The sequence below is a fragment of the Dipodomys spectabilis genome, unplaced genomic scaffold, assembly GCF_019054845.1.
Source record: "Dipodomys spectabilis isolate Male_0828 unplaced genomic scaffold, ASM1905484v1 ptg000018l, whole genome shotgun sequence".
Classification (NCBI taxonomy): domain Eukaryota; kingdom Metazoa; phylum Chordata; class Mammalia; order Rodentia; family Heteromyidae; genus Dipodomys; species Dipodomys spectabilis.
Window position 1 is genome coordinate 1611075 of NW_024870695.1, and position 20683 is coordinate 1631757.

Sequence of the window (20683 nt, forward strand, 5' to 3'; positions counted from 1 at the left end):
CCACCACAGTGCAGTAGAGTCTTTTTTCCCCTCCCCTCCCATCTTGCCAGCATTTGTTTTTGTTTGAATTCTTGATATTGGCCAATCTAAATGGGGTGAGATGGAACCTCAGAGTTGTTTGATTTGCATTTCCTTTATAGCCAGGGATGTTGAACATTTGCTTGTATGTTTGCCATTCTTCTTTTGAGAAGTCTCTCTTGAGCTCCTTTGCCAATTTGCTGATTGGCTTATTAGTTTTGGGGCAGAGGGCTTAATTTCTTGAGTCCCCTGTTGGCCTTGAAATTCGTTAGCCTTCTGCCTCTGCTTCCCAGTGCTGGGATTACAGGTGTGTGCCATCATGCCTGGTAAGAGTTCACCTTTTATTTTTTCCTCTGCTAAAATACACAAAACACATAACTGACCTTTTAACCATCTGAAAACACACAATTGGTAGCATTTGGTACACTCATGACATTGGTAACAAAAAGATCCAGAACTTTTTGCTGCTTCAAACAGAAGCTCTACCCATTAGCAGGCATGCCCAGTACCTCCTTTCTCCTACCCTGGCAGCTGCTTGGCTTCTTTCTGTCTCTGTGGATTTACCTATTCTGAGCATTTCATAGTAAAAGGGATCATACAATATGTGGTCTCTTGTGTCTGGCTTCTCTCCCGGAGGATGGCACTTTCAAGGTTCACACGTGGCGTGGTGTCTCCCAGTGCCTTCTTCATCCCTCTCCGAGGGTGGATGGTGTCCCATTGTGTGGCCACAACATGTTTTGTTTATTTCTTCAGCCAGTCATGGACATTTGGATTGTTTACTCCTTTCGGCTGTTGTGATCTGCATTTGCTATGAACATTCCCATCCATGTGTTTGTTTGAACACTTGCTTGTTTTCCCCCCAATTCTCTTTAGGCATGGAATCATTAAGTTACAGGCTGACCATGTTTAACTTTTGAGGAGTCGCCAAACTGTTCTCCAAAGAGGCTGCACCATTTTATAATTCCACAACCCTGATTGTGTGGTCCAGTTCCTCCATGATCCTGCCAACATTTGCTACTTTCTGGTTTTGTTGTGTTTGCAGTGATGGCCATGTTAGAACAGTCATATTTTCCTTCCTTGAGAAGGGTTTGCGAAAGTACCTGGAATGGATACCCTTCTTCAAGTGAGGGGCAGTGATTTGGGTCATGGGTCAGGGGTCAGAATAGATGAGGGGTGATGATGACTTCATGATGTTCTGGCGGTCTCAGGTGAGGAAGGGAAGGGCTCCAAGCAGGACCTGTTCCTATCCTGGCCCTGCCTATCCTGGCCCTGAGTGGTTAGCCCTGCTCTCCTCTGCCTCAACCAGTATCTGTGGTCTTGGATAGGTAGGGTGAAGCAAGGCTTTGGGCAGGGCATCTTTTGATCAGACTGAAGGATTACCTTGGGCAGGGGTAGGTTAAGGTGGGGGTGGGTATAGAAGAAAGCTGTAAGGACTATTCCCCCACTCTCTGTCTGGGTCAACATAGCCTTTATGAATTCTACATAGGCTGAGCATACCTCAGTTCTCCATCTTGCCTTTATTTCAAGGTCCTCAACACCCAGAGAGACCATGTGGATGGTGCTAGGAGCTGAAGAGCATGGCCTTTGGAGTGGCCTGATGGTCTTATGGGTGGGTGGCTGAACTAATAGCTCTGAGAGGGAGGGAGTCATTTCTTTCTTTCTTTCTTTTTTTTGCCGGTCATGGGGCCTGAACTCTGGGTCTGGGGGCTGTCCCTCAGCTCTTCAGGCTCCTAGCGCTCTACCACTGGAGCCACAGCACCACTTCCGGCTTTTTCTGTTTATGTGGTGCGCAGGAATTGATCCCAGGGCCTCATGCTTGCAAGGCATGCACTCTTACCTCTGAGCTACCTTCCCAGCCCATGGGAGGGAGTCATTTCTAAGCCCCCAAGGATGGTGAAGCACTTCTGGTCTGCAGGTTGACCTGGGATGTGGGGTGCAGCCTTCTGGAGGGATCTCCAATGGAGCACTGAGATTTCCTCTATTCTCTGTCCAGAAGGAGGCACAAGGATCTGGCCCAGCCCTCTGTGTGGTTCTTATTAGGTCCTCTCTGCCCCCTACCATGCCTCCTTCAGCGGGGCAGCATTTTAACAGATGGATTCTGGCTTTGCTGGGGAGTGAGTGTCTTCTATCCAGAAGCTCCCAAAATTCGTTGTCTCCTCTCTTTTTTCAATCTAAATTCTCTCTCCTCTCTCTATTTCTGTCTTCGGTTCCGGTTTTCTTTTTCTTTTTTCCCTTCTCTAACGTAAGTCTGTAAAACAAACACTTAAAAAATCTCGTTTATCTATTCCATCTGCAGCTTGGAGCAGGATAAAGATGTTCTGAGCTGGCTTCTGAGCTGTGGGCATTGTTAGCCCTGCTGTTGACGGCCACAGAGAAATTGGTATAGATTTCAGGGCATAGGGAGCCCCCAAAACTCTGACCCAGATAGGTGGGTGGGAGGTCCTTTCTCTCTGCTCCCTGATCTCCTCTGGCCCCGAGAGAGACCTAGGAACAGGCAGCAGGGAATTGGGAGGTTTCAGGTCAGGCTTTGAGCAGCACTGAGAAATGGAGAGGCTCTGAGGTCACTAGTGCAGGTACTGGACCAGACCAGTGGCATATAGTATGTTGGAGGCCAGCAGAGGTGAGGCTAGGTGCCTGGATATCCTGAAGCTGTGACCTTGCTCCTCTGCCAGGAAGAGGCCGTGGGCCCTCTCATTTCTCCTGTCTCTGCATCCAGGGCCTCCAGCAGTCCCTCTTCTTTATTACCATTGGATCTAGAAAACAGGGTTAGGAAGTGGATTGGGGAGGGGAAGACAGAGGCCCTGGGTTGGGACTCTTTCTCAGTGGCTCCAGCTGCCTGTGGAAGCAGACTTCATGCCCCCCTGGGAAACCCACGCCGTGTCCATGGCAGACCCTTCCAGCGTTATTGATGTTGATGCATCGTCCTGTCACTTGAGTAACCAGGGCAGCTGGAAATGATTCTGCAGGAAAGCCCTTTTCTCAGCCCTGATTCCTGATGGCAGGTGCCGGGTCTGCTCTCTGGGGCCTGGTTGCTCTGGTTTGACATATTGCTTCAGAAAAGCACAAAGCACATGTGGCCGGTCTCTGCTCCACATGCAGACTACTTCATTAGGTGTCTCTGAAAAACCTTGTTTCCTCAGTGAATGGATGACTATATCAGTATTTACAACAAAAATGTAAAGATCTGAAATAGAATGATAAGTCTATTTTGCTGAGACCTTCATGTCTCAGAAGAGCAGGGTGGAAGGAAGCTTCCAGAGCTCAATCTTTAGGTTCCCTTAGAATCCCAGCTCTGCCACTTTCTTGCTCTGAGACTTTCTATAAGTCATTTAGCTTTTTCTGAGCCTCAGTTTCTTCTATAAAATGGGAAAATAATTGTGCACTTTCCCTGTGGCGTTGTGGAAAAGATCCATTGAAATAAGGTATGAACAGGGTTTTGGTAGTGTGAAGTAAAATTCTCTGATTAGATGGTGGTCTGTCCTCTAGAATCTACAGGAGGAAGGGAAGCAGAGGTCTGCCACAGCAGAGATAGTAAATAGACTAATTGTGGTAGAGGGAAGACTCAACAGACCCCTTTAATTCTCAGGACTGTGAAATTTTCCATTTGCTTGTTTATTTTTTCAGTTTATTCAGTGCCAGGCACTGTGCCGAGGGCAGTCAGTAGTCTAGATGCCTATAAGAGACCAGCTGAAGGGTGAGGTAGGCACTTGTGGATGGGTCAAGGAGTGGCTTTCTGCTCATTGCCTGGAGATCTTACTTATCCAACATGCTCTAGCCTGCCCCGTCTCTACTAAAGATGTAGTAGGGAATCAGTCCTTGCTCCCCAGATGCTCTGAGCCTCTCACAGTCTCCTATATTTCTTCTCTTGGTGGCCTGCATAGAGAGGAGGCAGAGGTTTACCATTGCTGGATCTCACCCACCATTCCTAGGTTAGCATGGTGTATGTTGGGCATGAGATGGCAGGCCTGCTCCCTGGGTACCCAGTCAGCTGTGTTTGGTTGTGTGGCCAAAGCTAGAACCCAGTGCCCTTGACATTAATCTTCCAGTGATGTTCAGGTCACAGGCAAAAAAAGACAAGAGTGATGATGGACCACTTCCTAAGTCTCAGTGCTGGGAAACAACTAAAAGTGTCTTATTTTTGTACTGATATGGAGGCATGAACTCAGGGCCTAGGTACTGTCCCTTAGCTTTTTTTCTCTCAAGGCTATCATTCTACCACTTGAGCCATAACTCCACTCCCAGCTTTTTGGTAGTTCATTAGAAATATGAGTTTCATAGTTTCCTGGATGGGCTGGCTTTGAACTGTGATTCTTAGATCTTAGTGTGCTAGAGTAGCTAGGATTACAGGCATGAGCCACAGTAGAAAATAGCTGTCAATTGACTAGACCAGACATGTTTACTTTGGAATGCTTTGGTCTGTCCCCACCTGGATTATTATTTAGCTTGAACCAATGATGAAAATCTCTAGTCTGGTATGTCACTGAGTAATTACTTACTCATAAGAGTGAAGAGTTGACTGACAGAGTCTTAACAGTGGAATGATGGCTTAGTTGGGAGGCCCAGTAGTCCCAAGGCAGGGTGACTCCTAGTACTTAGACTGTTGAGTGTTTTCTTAGCAAGATAGTTTCACATGATCTTGTAAGGGCGCTATGAGGGGGAACCTACTCTTTTTGCATTTACCAGGAATTCATTGATGACATGAGGCCCCTTAATATGCAGTATCTTCTCCCAGTGGCACCATTTTTTGGTTCAATGTAATAGTCAATGTTTAGTTATTATGATTGTGTAAATGTTGTTTGTTATTGAGTCATGGAGTGTGCTATAATAATGTTTCCTTTCTTGTATAGCTTTTTCCCCCCATTCTTCTTGGAGTTAATGGTTAATTCCTGATTCCAGGTTTCCAACATAGCATGATTTTCTAAGTATCTATCTTTTTCTTGTTTATCATTAATTTTTTTTTCCTGTTAGAATTCCCCTAATAGTTTTACCTTCCCCCCCAAAAAACCCTCACTTGCACCTATTGGCCATATATTTTCACCAAGAGACTTCACTTCTAGAATATTCTATACCTTCTATCCTTTAGTGGACAGTTTCTCTCCCCTCACTCCCTGCCTCCGGTGCCAGTCCTGTGGCTCCCATTAAGGGTCTGAGCAAAAAGCTCAGGCTAGTCCTCTATCACTTGGGCCAGAGCTCCACTTTTGGCTTTTTGATGGTTAACTGAAGATAAGAATCTCATGACTTTCCTGTCCAGGCTGACTTCAAACTGTTATTCTCAGATCTCAGCCTTCTGAGTAGCTAAGATTATAGGCATGAGCCACCAGTGACTGATGACAGTTGCTTTTTAACGGTAGCCTCTCAGAAAAGATACAAGAAGGTAAACATTGTTTGGAGTTCCTTTACATTTCAGAATGTTCTCTTTTCACAGTTTGTTGATAGTTTGCCTGGGTATAAAATTTTAGACTACAATAATTTGGAGGGTTATTACATCATTACTCCCTAGACTAGACTTGGTCTTGGGAAGTATGCTGATGTGCAGATTTACATTCCTATGAAAATGGTGTGTGTTTATATTTGTTCTCTGGAATCATTGACGAGTTTTCATTTATGCCCATGTTCTGAAACTTCCTGAGACAGTTTAGGGTGGCTTGGGAAACCTACATTGTGCCGGGTACTTGAGCCACTGAAAGATTTGGGACCTTCAGTCCTGAAAATTCTTCTTGTACTGTTTCTCTGGTAATTTTCTCCTGTTATGGTAAATCAACCACTTTTATTATTTTATCAACTTCTGTGGGTTAATAAATTAGTTGAGATGTGTTGAAGGTAGAAGCTTTTCTCTGCTTTCATCCTGTCTGTCTAGGAGCTTATCTTGGATAGCTTAGGTGGCTGGAATGCTTACCTGGGATCCTATGTTGGGAGTCTTGACTTTGGCTCAGTTCCTAGGTTCATCTAATGGCATCAGCTGGGCCTGAGTATCCAAGACGATTTTTTTTTCTTGTTGAGGGACTGAGGTGGCTGGCACATGTGTCCTACATAGTCTCTTCACATGGAGCCACAGTCTGTCAATCTCTGTCAGACTTTATGTACGCTGGCTTCTTTTCCTAGAGTAAATATTCCTAGAGATTGTGTGGAAGCTGAGAGAGTTCCTATGACTCAGCCATGGAAGTTAAGTCATTTTTTTTCTGCCCTATTTTGTCAGTCAAAACCAAGTCACTGGGCTGAGCGAGATTTAAGGGAAGGGGAATATAGAAAGACTTTATTTAGTATTGAGAGATAAGGAGTATCTCTTATCAGGAGGGTGAGGTTGAATGCTAGCTACTCTCCCACTTCTCCTTTCTTTCCTCTACCACTTTTTGAAGCCTTTAAAAATTAAAAAAAATTTTTTTTTGGTCATGGAGCTTTAAGTCAGGGCCTGGGTGCTGTCCCTTAGATCTTCAGCTCAAGGTGAGTGCTATACCACTTGAACCACAGTGCTACTTCTGGCTTTTTTTGCTTATGTGGTGCTGAGGAATCGAACCCAAGGCCTCCTGCATGCAAGGCAAGCACTCTACCACTGAGCCACCTTCCCAGCCCCTGTCCCTGCACTCTTTTGCTCAATGCAATAACTCTACCACTTTGAGATATAAGAGTTTCTCAGACTTTCCTGCCCAAGCTGGCTTTGAACCATGATTATCGTATCTCAGCCTCCTGAGTAGCTAGGATTACAGATGTGAGCCACCAGCACCTGGCTCTGAAACTTTTTTTTTTTTTTTTTGGGTCCGTTCGTGGGGCCTGAACTCTGGGCCTGGGCGCTGTCCCTCAGCTCTTCAGCTCAAGGATAGCACCCTGCCACTTGAGCCACAGCACCACTTCCAGCTTTTTTTTTTCTTTTTTGCTTATGTGGTGCTGAGGAATTGAACCCAGGGCCTCATGCATACAAGGCAAGCGCTCTACCACTGAGCCACCTTCCCAGCCCAAGGCCCTGAAACTTTTATTGGTCAGATGTTTCCATCTTTTTCCATGTTTATTGATTTTATTTTACTTTTTTGTGCTGGTAGTGATCCTTAGATTTAGGGACTTACATTCTTGTTTGTTTGTTTTTTTTTGTTTAAGGCTAGCCCTCTACCACTTGAGTGGTAGATGAACTTTGCTTTTTTGCTAGTTAATTAGAGATAAAGATCTCTTACATTTGGCTGCTCAGTCTAGCTTTGAACATTGATCCTCAGATCTCAGCCTCCTAAGTACTTAGAATTACAGCCATGGGCCACTGGCACCAAGCTCTAGGTCTTTTAATTCTACTTTTTGGGAGGCTTCCTTAACTTACTCTTCCAATAATTGATTAATTAACTTATCGATTCTGAGGAATGGATCTCAGGGCCTCATGCATACTAGGTAAGTGATTTACCATTGAGCTATATCCTCAGTCCCCAGTGGTCTTTCTAATTCCTAAGATCTCTTTCTTGTATTCTGACCATTCTATTTTTTTAAACATTGTCTTTTGGTGTCATGGGTACAAAATATTGTTTTATCTCTTTGAGAATATTGATTTATAGTGAATTTCATTTTTTGCATGGTTTCTTTTCATTGTCTGTTTCCTTTGGGGTCTTCTTGTTTATTTTGGCATTTGCTATGCCCAAGGCTTCCTCAAGTGTCTGTTGGTTTTCTCTATACCCAAGAATGAGGCATGTGTGAGGGAGTGGATTGGCCAGAGCTCTATGTAGACTGCCTGACTTTCTGCCTGGGACTTTCATGCTAAAAATGGTGGGTCAATCAATGGTTGGTAGTCAATAATTGGCTGTCCTTTCTGTTGGAGGAACCCAGATGTTGTTTTTTTCTGAAGAATTGTTCAATTTCTCATGATGGTGAGAGCTTTGGATATTATTTGATTGGCAGAGGAAAAATGGGGGGGGGATCCAAAGGCCCAGTGTCTCAAGCATTTATCACCTTCCACCACCCACCCCACCAGCCTTTGGTCCTCCATCTCAGGTGTAGGACCTGGAATCTTTCTGAGGAGCTCTGGGGTAAAGCCACCCTCTGTTCCTGCATCCCAATACCATCCTCAGAGCCGGGTGCCAGTGGTTCATGCCTGTAATTCTAGCTACTCAGGAGGCTGAGATCTGAGGATCACAGTTCAAAGCTAGCCCGGGAAGGAAAGTCTGTGAGACTCTTATCTCCAATAAACCACCAGAAAACCGGAAGTGGCGCTGTGGCTCAAGTGGTAGAACACTAGCTTTGAGCTGAAGAGCTGAGGGACAACACCCAGGCCCAGAGTTCAAGCCCCACTACTGTCCAAAAACAAGAACAACAACATCAACAAAAACACCATCCTCCATTCATTGCCCATCTTTCAAGAACTTACAATCTCCCATAGGCTGGATTTTCCTCTTCTTCTTCCAGTACATTCGCTTTGTCAGTTCCAACTTTTTCTCTGACTGTTATTCTCTGGGGCTTCAGAGGAAGTAAAATTAATGCATGGGATCAATGTGACATATTCATCCCGGAGTCTGAACAGGCTTCAAGAAGCAATCTCTATTTCCTAAAGGAAGTGAAAGAGCACACTTAGCACTACTTAAAAAATGATGTTTTATCATGATAAATGTCATATACATAGAAAGAATGAACATGCACACCCTCATCATCCAGGTTAGGAAATGCTGGAAAATGCCAGTATTCTGTGCTTTGGTGACTTTGTGCTTTTGTGTTTATCTCTAAGCCTGTCTGTGACCTTGAGAGCTGGCCGCCTCTGCTCTGACTATGATGGAGCTCTCCCTCAGCAGAGGCCAGGTCGTGCCCAACACCAAGTGGGATTCCTGAGCCTGTGAACAAAGCTGCACAGTTGGCAGTTTGCAATGCAAGATGTCAACTGCAGGGCACAGCAGGGAATGGGGGGGACTGTTCTTCAGCACTGAGTGATGGAGACTCTGGAGTAGCTGGTTACTTGCTGCCCTTTTCTTGGCACTTGTTCTTCCTTCCTGTTCCTCTTCCCTCCCTCCTTCCCCCCTCCTCCTTCTCCTCCTTCTCTTCCTCCTCCTCCTTCTTTTTTTGTGCCAGCATTAGGGCTTGAACTCAGGGCCTCTCACTAAGGCTGGCTTCTATTACTTGAGTCACAGCTCCACTTCCAGCTTTTTTTTTTTTTTTTTTTTTTCTGATTAATTGGGCTTTCCTTCCTGAGCTGGCTTTGAATCACAATCCTCAGATCTCAGCCTCCTGAGTAGCTAGGTTGACAGGTGTGAGCTATCACCCTACAAGTAGTCCCTGGAGCCTCCTTTCCTCTCACAGCTTTCCCCTCTACCTCTTTGTTCCTTACACTGCCTCTCTTGCTAGGGTTCAGTTCCATTTTTCCTCTCCACTTGGGTGTCCTAAGTAAGGACTTACCTGTGTCCAACATGAATGCCTTATTACCTGCCTTTTGCAAACCTGCTTCTCATTGGTCTGTATCAGGGGTGAAATGTCAGTCATTTGGGCTGGGAAGGTGGCTCAGTGGTAGAGCGCTTGCCTTGCATGCATGAGGCCCTGGGTTCCATTCCTCAGCACCCCATAAACAACAACAACAACAAAAAGCCGGAAGTGGTGCTGTGGCTCAAGTGGTAGAGCGCTAGCCTTGAGCTGAAGAGCTGAGGGACAGTGCCCAGGCCCAGAGTTCAAGCCCCGCGACTGGTCCCCCTTCCAAAAAATGTCAGTCATTCATTTTCTGAAACCTGAGCCTTTTGCGGGTGTTTAGCTCACTTCTTCCTTTCCCTTCAGTGCTAAGCTCTCTTAATTTTGTCCCTTATATGTCCTAGGAAGCTGACCCTTTGCTTCCACTTCTGCAGTCATAAACACCAGGGAACCCCTACTGTATGTTCCTTCCTCTGCCTCTAGCCATTTGGACCTTTCCTTCCCCCTTTATGCTGCTGGGGGTCACTCTGTCCCAAAGCCCTGCAGAACCCCTTACCCTCTGGCAGAGCTTGGATTGCTTAGCCCACTTCCCCACTCTGCCATCCTCAGAGCTTTTCATGGTTCCTCTCATGTTTGTCAGTACCCCGTGTCAGTTTCTGAGTGTTTTCCTTTAATCGGATCTGTTTTACTTGTTCTAGAACACAACCTGTCAAAGTTTGAGCAGGGTGGCCCGCTTCAAGTAGGTCGCTGTAAAAAAAAAAAAATCTATCAGTGCTGATTACAATGCAGAACGCACCAAACTACCCCGGGTATCAGCAGAGTTGTATGTGCACCACTTGGGGAAGTCTCTCTCTCAAGCTGTCTCCTCATCTTCCTCCTCAGAGGCAGTGGAGCCAAATGGACGGGGTCATAGCCTCTGGTGTCCGTGCTTTGCTCTTTGACTGTCCAAGCACATGATCTTGGGCAAATTACTTAGCTTCTGTGACCCTCAGTTTCTTCATATGCCAGGCATAGTTGCTGAAACCTGTAACTCTAGCCCCTTGGGAGGTAGAGATAGAAGCTTGTGGTTCAAGGCTAGCCCAGGTAAAGAGAAGTTTGTCAGACTCCATCTCAGTGAGTGCCTGGGTATGTGTGTACCTGTTATTCCAGCCATGGGGGAAACATAGTGACTAGGTGAGAGGACTCTTGCTGCTCACCCCCTAGAGATGTAAGGAAGCGTAAGGAGGAGTACCACAGCTCTGGCTAGCCCAGGCCTACACTGAGAACTTACCTTGAAAATAGCCAGTGAAAAAAGGGGCTAGAAGCTAGGTACTGGTGACTCATCATCATGCCACTCAGGAGGCGAGATCCGGGGATTGCAGTTTGAAGCCAGATTGGGCAGGAACGTCTGTGAGACTTTTATTTCTAATTAACCACTAAAAAGCCAGAAGTGGATCTGTGGGTCAAGTGGTAGAGTACTTGCCTAGCAAGCTGCATGCCAGCAGTTCAAGCCTCAATATCACACACGCACACACAGACACACAGACAGATAGGGTCAATAATATGTTCTGTGGTGAGTCATCAATAAATAGTATCCATTGGTCAAATGGGACCTAGGACCGGGCTGCCTTTGGGACTATTTGATGGGGTTCAGAGGGCCTCCTCCTTGTGCATCAGTGACTGTCCCCTGACCACAGCGCCACTCACTCCCCCTGCAGCCTCTGCTCTGTGCCTCTGTCTTTCTAGCTTCTCTTCCAGTTAATGCTAGCCTTTCCCTCTGGTCCCAGAGCAGCTGTCTCCTTTGGCATCCCCTAGCCGGTCTTCCTAGAGGGACAGCTGTCCCATGTACTTTATCCTGTGTCTCTTTGAACTATACTCCAATTAGTGACCTTTGTGGGTGGGTGGTATCAGAAGAACGGTGTGTGCATTTCACTTTTGTCTGGATCATATTCTCAGATGATTGCGAAGAATACAGGCAACACCACCCATGCTGAGACAGCCTACCCAGGCTTCCAAGAACTCAAGTTTAGAGGGTATGCGAGTGCTCTGGCTGGTGTCATTACTCATTCTCTGCAGGGACACGGGCTGCACGTGGTGATGAGGGAGAACAGTGGAATTTGGGAGTAGGAGAGCTTATATTTTCTAACTGCAATCTCAGGCCCACTCCAAACCCCTGGAATCACCACCTGTTCATGTGTGAAATTGTAAAGCTGTGGTCATCTCTAAAAGTTGCTGTTTGGGGCTTGAACTCAGGACCTGGGCATAATCCTTTAGCGTTTTCACTCAAGGCTAGCATTCTATCATTTGAACCACAGCTCTACTTCTAGCTTTTTGGTGGTTTGCTGGAGATGAGTCTCACAGACTTTCCTGCCTGGGCTGGTTTTGAACGGAGATCTTCAGATCTCAGCTTCCTGAGTAGCTAGGATTAGAGGGTAAGACACTGGCTCCGTGTGTCCTTTGAAGCTGCCGCAAGCAGCCCCTTCACAGTGTTCTCCAGGTTCCCAAGTGCAGCTGTACCTGGATGCTCAGGTTCTACGTCTGGCACAGCTGGCCACCTCTTGTACAGTTCTAGCCTCTTGCTCCCCAGCCCAGACCTCTGTCATCTGCCCACTCACCTACGGGCTCTATCACCCCTTCCCCCTTCCTGCCATTTTGGGGAGTTTTGAATGACCAATGTTCAGCATTGTGCTTTGAGTATCCGGGATCTTCTTAGGTTGTGCACAGGGGTGGGATTAATTCAACGCTGTCAGGAGCCATCAAGTGAGTAACACCTGTGTCTTCCCCAGGGGCTTCTCAAGGAGACATGGGGACTCAAACCCAGAGCCTCTTACTCCTGAGTCCTATGCCCCCTGCCTTTCTTCAGCCCCTACTTCTGCTGGGCATGTACCCTTTTTCCCCTTTCACATTTTGGTGAGTCCCTCACCTGTGCCTTTCCCCAAAAGCACTCGGAGTTAAGTTCAGGTTCACATACTTAAGAGCTCTGACCTTCCTCTGCCCAGCAGCAGGACACTCATGTCCTGCTTCCCTGACTCAGAGTTCAGAGCATGCCAGGCATCCAAGCTACCCAGATTTGTAGCTGTCCCTGACCCACGTCCACCTCTGCCTCCTGTCTGACTTTCTGCCTTAGTGCCTCCTCCATCAGACCTACATTTTCTAGTTGGTTTGACTCTAACCTTGGAGCAAGAAGAGCTACCAACCACCCTGTATTATGTTTCTGTTCGGTACCTAGGCACTGTGTCATGTTCAACAGCCTTACTAGAAATGCCTTATTCAAAATCAATGGGGAAGGGAGTCTTACAGGGGTTTTTTTTGGGGGGGGGGCTGGTTGTGGGGCCTGAATGCTGGGCCTGGGTGCTGTCTCTCAGCTCTTCAGTTCAAGGCTAGCGCTCTACCACTTGAGCCACAGTGCCACTTCCGGCTTTTTTCTTTTTGCTTATGTGGTGCTGAGGAATGGAACCCAGGGCCTCATGCATGCAAGGCAAGCACTCTACCACTGAGCCACCTTCCCAGCCCTCTTATGGTTTTTATAGAGGAGGAAGCAGAGATGCACACAGCTGACCACTAATTAGTGGAGATGTTGGAATTCAAGTCCAGGCCAAGTGGACACTAAAATCAGTGCTCTAGAGCTACAAACACTATCTGTCTGCCTCCCTTGAGGCCTGAGCCTGGGTCTCTACTCTAGCCTGTCCTGGTGATGCCCCAGCACTGTGGGCAGCATGATTGTACTGCTGGACCAGGGCTTTTCTGTGTGTGTGTGTGTGTGTGTGTGTGTGTGTGTGTGTGTGTGTGTGTGTGTGTGTGTGTGTGTGTGTGTGTGTGTGTGTGTGTGTGTGACTACTGGGGCTTGAACTCAGGGCCTGGCACTGTCCCTGAGCTTTTTTGCTCAAGGCTGGTGTATGAACACTTGTCACAGCTCTACTCCCCGCTTTTTGGTGATTAATTGGAGATAAAAGTCTCATAGACTTTTCTGTCACTCCTGGCTTTGAATTCATCCTGAGACCTCAGCCATGTGAAGTGTCAGCCACTGGGGCCTGGCTTGGACCTGGGGTCTCGGTAGATAGGCAGGTATATTTTTCTGAGCACAAACGCTCAGCCTCTATCCAGACTTGTCCTTGATGTTCTCAGAAACCACTAATTCTCTGCCACCATGAGAACTAAGGCATGAGTCCTGTTGAGGAGCTAAGCACCACTTTCTAAGTCCTATAAAGGGGTCCAAGTTGGCGTGTCCATTCTGCAGGGGAGAAAGCAGATGCCAGCTGGCGGGACTCAGTCTTGATTTCTGATTCACCACCTTTGCTTCTTTTGACTGTTTCTCATGATGACTTCTTTTGAAGCCTTTGATTTTGCTTTATTTTTTCAGACCATTTGTTTCTAGCTTGGTTGGTTATGGAGGATGGGAAATGTGGAAAGTTAGAGCTTTGAGTATCTCTCCCAATGCATGTCTGTGCTGGGGGTTCCTAAGAGTGTTGGATATGAGACAGGAAAATGTGGCTGCCAGCATGTGGGGGTAGAAAGAAAGCCTCAGTCAGTGTCGTGAGCTGTTACCAGCACTGCCTCAAGGCTGGAACAAGTTCACTGCTCGGGACCTAGGGGCACCAAGAGGAGTTGGAGAGGAAATAAGGCAGTGAGATTGACAGAAATGGAGTCCATCCAGTCCCCTTTTGGCTTGTTCCTCTTTCAAAAATTGAGAGATAATTTACATACCATAAAAGTCATCCTTTGGAAGTGTATGTAATTCAGTAGACCATAATGTATTCACAAAACGGGGCGCACATTTCATCACAATCTAATTCCATATATAGCTATATATTAAAATCACCTTATAAAGAAAAACTACTATAGCTATATATTAAAATCACCTTATAAAGAAAAACTACTTATTAGATGTTCCTTCTGACCTCCTTCCTCAGGCCCCCAGCATCTACAAATCTACTTCCTATCTATGACTGTGCCTGATCTGTATTTTTCTCATAGAAATGGAAGTGTAGGCAGCCCTTGGTGACTGGTTCTTCCTCTAGCATAATGTTTTCAAGGACTTTATTCCTTTTTTTTTTTTTTTTTAAAGCTGGTACTGGGCTTGAACTCAGGGCCTGGGTTTTTTTTCTCTCTTAACTTTACCCCTTGAGTCACAGCTCTACTTCTGGCTTTTTGGTGGTTAATTGGAGATAAAAGTCTCACGGACTTTGTTGCTTGGGCTGGTTTCAAACCACAATCTTCAGATTTCAGTCTCCTGAGTAGCTAAGATTACAGGCATGAGCCACTGGTGCCCTGTGACGTTCTTTACTTTTTATGGCTGAATAATATTCTATGATTTGGAAAAAAAAAACACATTTTGTTTATACATTCAGCCATTGGCTGATTGGCATTTGAGTCATTGCCACCTTTTGGCTACTGTGAATCATTTCTCTTTTCTTGCCTTTTGCTTTTTCTGAGAAGCTCCTTACAGTGTCTTGCTCTCTGTATTCATTTAGTTTGGCTACTTGGAAAGCAAGAGAAAGTGTAGCTGTGTTGTGGGGGTGGGAGGAACTGGGGACCCTGGTTCATAGGAAATATAAGGAAGGAGAGTTTGAAGGTTTGCTAGAACTCTCTGCCCAAGGGAAGCCTTGCACCTGGCCCCAGAACCATCTGCTAGGTGGGTATTTTTCCTGCTGTTGATTATTAACCAGTGGTTATGACCCTGAGAACAGATCCTCAGGGCTAGGACTGGTACTTAATTGAGATGCCAGAAATGTTTTCAAAAGAATATATATATATATATATTTATATATAATATATATACACACATACATATATGTGTGTGTGCACGTGCATGCGTGTGTGTGTGTGTGTGTGTGTGTGTGTGTGTGTGTGTGTACTGGTATTGGAGCTTGAACCTAGGTGCTGTCCTGTAACTTTCTCCACTCGAGGCTGATACTCTAACATACCTCCACATTCAGGTTTTGGTGGTTTATTGGAAATAAGAATCTCATGGACTTTCCTGCCCAGTTGGCTTCCAATCAGGATCCTCAGATCTCAGCCTTCTGAAGCATGAGCCACCAGTGGTTTTTTTTTTTTTTTTTGGTCGGTCGTGGGGCTTGAACTCTGGGCTTGGGCGTTGTCCCTCAGCTCTTCAGCTCAAGGCTAGCGCTCTACCACTTGAGCTACAGCACCACTTCTGGTTTCTGGTGGTTTATTGGAGATAAGAGTTCCACGGACTGGGCTGGGAAGGTGGCTCAGTGGTAGAGCGCTTGCCTTGCATGCATGCGGCCCTGGGTTCGATTCCTCAGCACCACATAAGCAAAAAGAAAAAAGCCGGAAGTGGCACTGTGGCTCAAGTGGTAGAGTGCTAGCCTTGAGCTGAAGAGCTGAGGGACAGTGCCCAGGCCCAGAGTTCAGGCCCCACAACCGGACCCTCCCCCACCCCCCCCCCCCCAAAAAAAAAAAAAAAAAAGAGTTCCGCGGACTTTCTTGCCTGGGCTGGCTTTGAACCATGATCCTCAGATCTCAGCCTCCTGAGTAGCTAGGATTACAGGCGTGAGCCACTGGTGCCTGGCCCACCAGTGTTTTTCCCAAGGCATTTAAACAGTCCTGGACCTTTGCTTCTTTGTTTCTAGTTAGAGGCTAGGTTATCACCACCACCACCATCTTCATCTACCTTCACGTAGGACTTCATGTTTTGTTCTATAACAGCTACTTGAACTTTCTCAGCATAGTATGACTACCATCTTTGCAGACAAGAAATGGAGACCTGGAGATATGAGACACTTTGCAGAAAACAGTGGAGTCACCCTTGACCCTAGGTTTCTCTTAATTACTAGGATAGGACATTCCCTATAGTAGTGCGTGAGACAAGGTGCTCTGTTGTGGAGGGTTCAGGGGTCCCAGTGAGGGTGGAGGTGAGGTCCACCCTCCCAGCTCTGCCTGAGTGAAGCGGCTCCTACTCTAGGTCTCTTGACCCTTTCCCTGCTGAGATTGCATTTGGCTAACGCCAGCTGCGGTGTTCTCTCACCACCATGAGCCCTCCCCTCTGTTGCTTTTCTTTCATGCTCTTAGGGACAGAATCCCAGAGTGGAAACTTCAGTGCCGTGTGGCTCTGGAGTGGCAGGGAGGTTGAACGGACAGTGTCTCTGGATCCCTCGGATTATCTGCCCATCCAGCTGCCTCCACAGCCTTCTCTTTATGCTGAGTGTGGAATCTTCCTCCTCCCCTTCTGCCTCCATTCCTTGTATCACCCACACCTCCACTTTTGGGTCCCCCCTCCCCAGGCATTAGGGCATGGGTTTGTCTGGGTTCGTGGAAAGTGGGGGAAATTGTCCATCCCAGGAACATGGTACATGGCACGATCGCTGTGCCCCAAGGAAGGTGTCACCTCTGCTAATGATTTACCTTTCGCTTATAGCGGATGATAGCAGATTCAAGGTCATCCCTTGATATAATCGTATCATTTCAGCTAGCCCTGTGTGATGTTTGCCTGAGTGGGGAGAGAAAGGGCTGGAATTGCATTGAACTCGGCAATTCCACTCTTATCTTATCTCTGCACCAGCTGGTGGCTGGGTTTGGCCTGTCTTTCTGGAGGCAGGGGTGGCTGACATGAAAATGTCATTGTTGTGAGGGCTGGGGCAGGACAAGGTTGAACATGATTGGTCACACTAGGGCTGGTGAGGCAGAAGCAGAAAGTTCACCTTGCTTTTGATCCTTCAGCCAAGGCCAAGGCTGGAATTGTGGACTTGGGCTCTATGTTGCTTTCTTAGGGCCACCAATACTAAGTCTAAAATCTGGGCCTGGCACTGGTGACTCATGCCTGAAATCTTGACATCTCAGAGGGCTGAGATCTGAGGATCACTGTTTGAAGGCAGCCTGGGCAGAAAAATCCATGAGACTCTTAACTACAATTGACCAGCAAAAAGCTGGAAGTAGAGCTGTGGCTCAAGTGGTAGAGTGCTATAGCCTTGAGTGAACAAGCTAAGGACAGCATCCAGGCCCTGAGTTCAAGCCCCATTACCGGTATAACAAACAAACAAAACTGAGTGTCTTAAGGCAGTGGGTATTTATTGTCTATATTTTGGAGCCCAGAGGCTCAGCAAGATGCCAGCAGGGCCACCTCTCTCTGCAGGCTTTGGGAAAGAATCTTCTGTGCCTAGTATAGCTTGTGGCAGGGGCCAGCATTCTTTGGCATTGCTCAGATTGCAGCACGTCACTGTAACCTCTGCCTGCATTGCCATCTGGCATTTTCCATGTGTCTGTGTCTTTACACAGGCACCTTGTCTTCTAAGGACACTGGTCATGTAGAGCTAAGGGCCTATCTCATGGCCTCATCTTGACTCTATCTGCAAAAATAAATAAATAAATAAATAAAATAAAAATCCTGCTTTCAAATAAAGCCCCATTTGCAGTCACTGTGATTTAGAAGGACAGCATATCTTGTTTGAAGGATGTGTGTGTAGTTTTCCGGAGGACACAGTTCAATCTATAGCAGGCAGTTAGTTCTTTTTTTGTTGTTGTTGTTGGTTGTGGGGCCTGAACTCTGGGCCTGGGTGCTGCCCCTCAGCTCTTCAGCTCAAAGCTAGCGCTCTACCACTTGAGCCATAGTGCCACTTCCGGCTTTTTCTGCTTATGTGGTACTGAGGAATCGAACCCAGGGACTCATGCATGCAAGGCAAGCACTCTACCACTGAGCCATCTTCCCAGCCCAGGCAGTTAGTTCTTAAAGAAGGAATGGGCTGGAGCCAAGAGTATGATGGTACAATTCCCTCCTTATAGGTGCCACTTGAACTATGTATATCCCCAGATAAGGTGAATTCTAATTTGTTACCAAGTATTTGTGTGTACTCTGATGTGTGTGTATGTGTGTATGTGTGTGTGTGTGTATGTGTGTGTGTGTGTGTGTGTGTGTGAGATAGAGAAAGAGAGACATAGAAAGAGAGAAAATGAGAAAGAGAGAGTGTGAAAGTATTGGGATTTGATCTCAGGGCTTTCCCTTGTCACTTGGCTTTTTAATTCAAGGCTGGTGCTCTACCACGAGAGTTATACTTCTGGCTTTTTGCTGCCTAATGGTAGCTAAGGGTCTCACAGACTTTTCTTCCCTGTGATCCTCAGGTAGATTTCAGCTTTTTGAGTAGCTAAGATTGTAAGTGTGAGCCACCAGCACTTGGCCTATCTTTGAAGGCAGATACTATGCCTACCCTATTTCTGGAGTTCTGGACACAGCACTGGAGTTAGCAGGATGCTGATGGCCAGGGGTGTCCACTCTTGCTCCTGGGAATCACTTGGGAAATTTTCTGACTGGGAGATGCCTTGGGTTGTCACCACTCTCTAGGGATTTGTTCCAGGAGTCTGTTCAGCAATCTAGGGGAAACAGAGTGGGTGCAGGGCAGAGGGGCTCAGCCCAGCAGGGGGTGGGGTGGGGCCCTCTGCTTGGGGACTCAGAGACACTGGACAGTGATCCCATGTGGTATCCCAAAGGATTTGACAGAACCAGACAGCATGACTGCTGATGTGTCCCCTGACCTGTCATGTCAACAACCTTCCAGCAAAGCCTTTGTGAGGCTTTGTGTTTCTGGAGATCCAGGGCTACTGGCAGTCAAGGCATCCACAAACCATTTCCTGGGGAGCATTGTCTAGAGGGTCTCAGTAAGCCCAAAGCAGCTCTGTGACCTCTGGATGAAGGTTTGCCTTCCTTCTCTTTCTAGCTGCCAGGCCCCCAGTCCGCAGAGTAAGCTGTCTTTATCTTCACCTTAGGGAACTGAGGGTGGGGTGGATAGTGTTCCTCTCTTCTGCCCTTCCCTCCCTCCCTCCCTCCCTCCCTCCCTCTTTCCTTCCTTCCTTCCTTCCTTCCTTCCTTCCTTCCTTCCTTCCTTCCTTCCTTCCTTCCTTCCTTCCTTCCTTCCTTTTCTCCTTCCTTCCTTCTCTTCTCTTGGCCTTCAGGGACTAGGTTCACAGGGAAGGGAAGGGGCAGCGGCTGCTTGGGTGAGGGCCAGGTAGCAGAAGGGCAGAGCCTGTGCTGGGCCAGCGCTGGCCCACAGGTTGGTGAGGGCAGAGTAGCAGGCTAGACCCCACAGTAGTCAAATCTAAGGTCACACACAGAGGGGAGGCTGAGACATAGACAGAGTTGGTGCATTCTTCAATCTCTTTTTCTGTCTCTCTCTGTCTCTGTCTTGCTGTCTCTCACTCTCTCTTTCCATCAGTTAGTCTGGAGCAGGAGGGAGGAAGGAGGAGCAGCTCATCTCTCTCAGCTACTGTAGGTCATATCACAAGGTCTAGGAAGGACAAAGGAGGAGGAGTGGAGGGGGTGGATAGCCAGGGCTGAGGTTAAGGGAGTCATGTGGCTCTTGTGCCAAGCCAGATGTTCACCAGTCTCCTGGTTTGGCTTTGGAGGACAGTGAAGGGTTTCTGTAAGGGCAGTCAAGTTGCTGTGCCAAGGTAGCATGGCCCTGTGCCCAGCCTGGTTCCTCAGGAGGTGTTAGATTGGCCTGGTATGCAGGCGTAGAGATGCCAGGTTGGGATGGTGCCTAGGCCCTGAGGCCAGGGCTGGGCCCTCTGGCAAGCTGGAATGAGGGCTTCCTTCTTCATGAAGAAGACCTGGGCTGGTGGAGTCAAATGAGGTACAGAAAGATTCGCTAGCAGGTGGCAGTGGGGGGTGTCCTTTAGTCATTTGACAGGGGACCTCAGTGTCAGTCCGAGTCTCTCGGCGGCTTCACGATGGGGCTCTTGTGAAGTGAGGGGCTTTGATGGCTCAGCTTGGTTCTTGTAGATCAGTACTGTTCTCCTTGCCTTCCCCAGCCAAAGCCAGGATAGCAGAGTTCCTTGCCTGGGGATTCCCTGGGCAATCCAGCTGGCCCTGTTGCGCAACTTGCTCCAAAAGCTTTTCCCACCCTGAACAGCCTGCCTGGTAATAGGACAGCAAACAAGTTCTCCCTGGTCACCAGCAAGGGCCAGATGGGAAGTGGGGAGTGTGTGACTTGTCGCAATCACGTTGCCATGGTGACACAATTCTGTTTAGCAGCTTCTCTCTGGTCTAAGTCTACATGAACTAAAATAAGTTTTACCTGCAGCTTTCACAGCAGGCAGCCCTGTCCTCCCAAGGTCAGTTCTCTGGCCAGGGCCACCTCTGTGTGTGTGTGTGTGTGTGTGTGTGTGTGTGTGTGTGTGTGTGTGTGTGTGTGTGTGTGTGTGTGTGTGTGTGTGTGCGCTTGTGTGGACAAAGATGCCCAAGGGAGAATGAGTCCCGCACATTCCCCTTTTCTCTTGGGGCCCCAGTCTTGTGTCTCTTAGACTGGTGCTTTGAGACTTTGGGTGCTTCAGTACCTTTTGAATAGCTTGATTGAAACAGATTCTCTCGGGTACCAGTGGCTCA

The 20683-nt window shown here is 47.3% G+C and overlaps 1 protein-coding gene across 4 annotated transcripts in view; it reads left to right on the plus strand.

Moving 5' to 3' along the window:
• Rap1gap2 (RAP1 GTPase activating protein 2) overlaps positions 1-20683 on the plus strand; it is a 174024-nt gene that overhangs the window by 63079 nt on the left and 90262 nt on the right. The window lies entirely within an intron of this gene.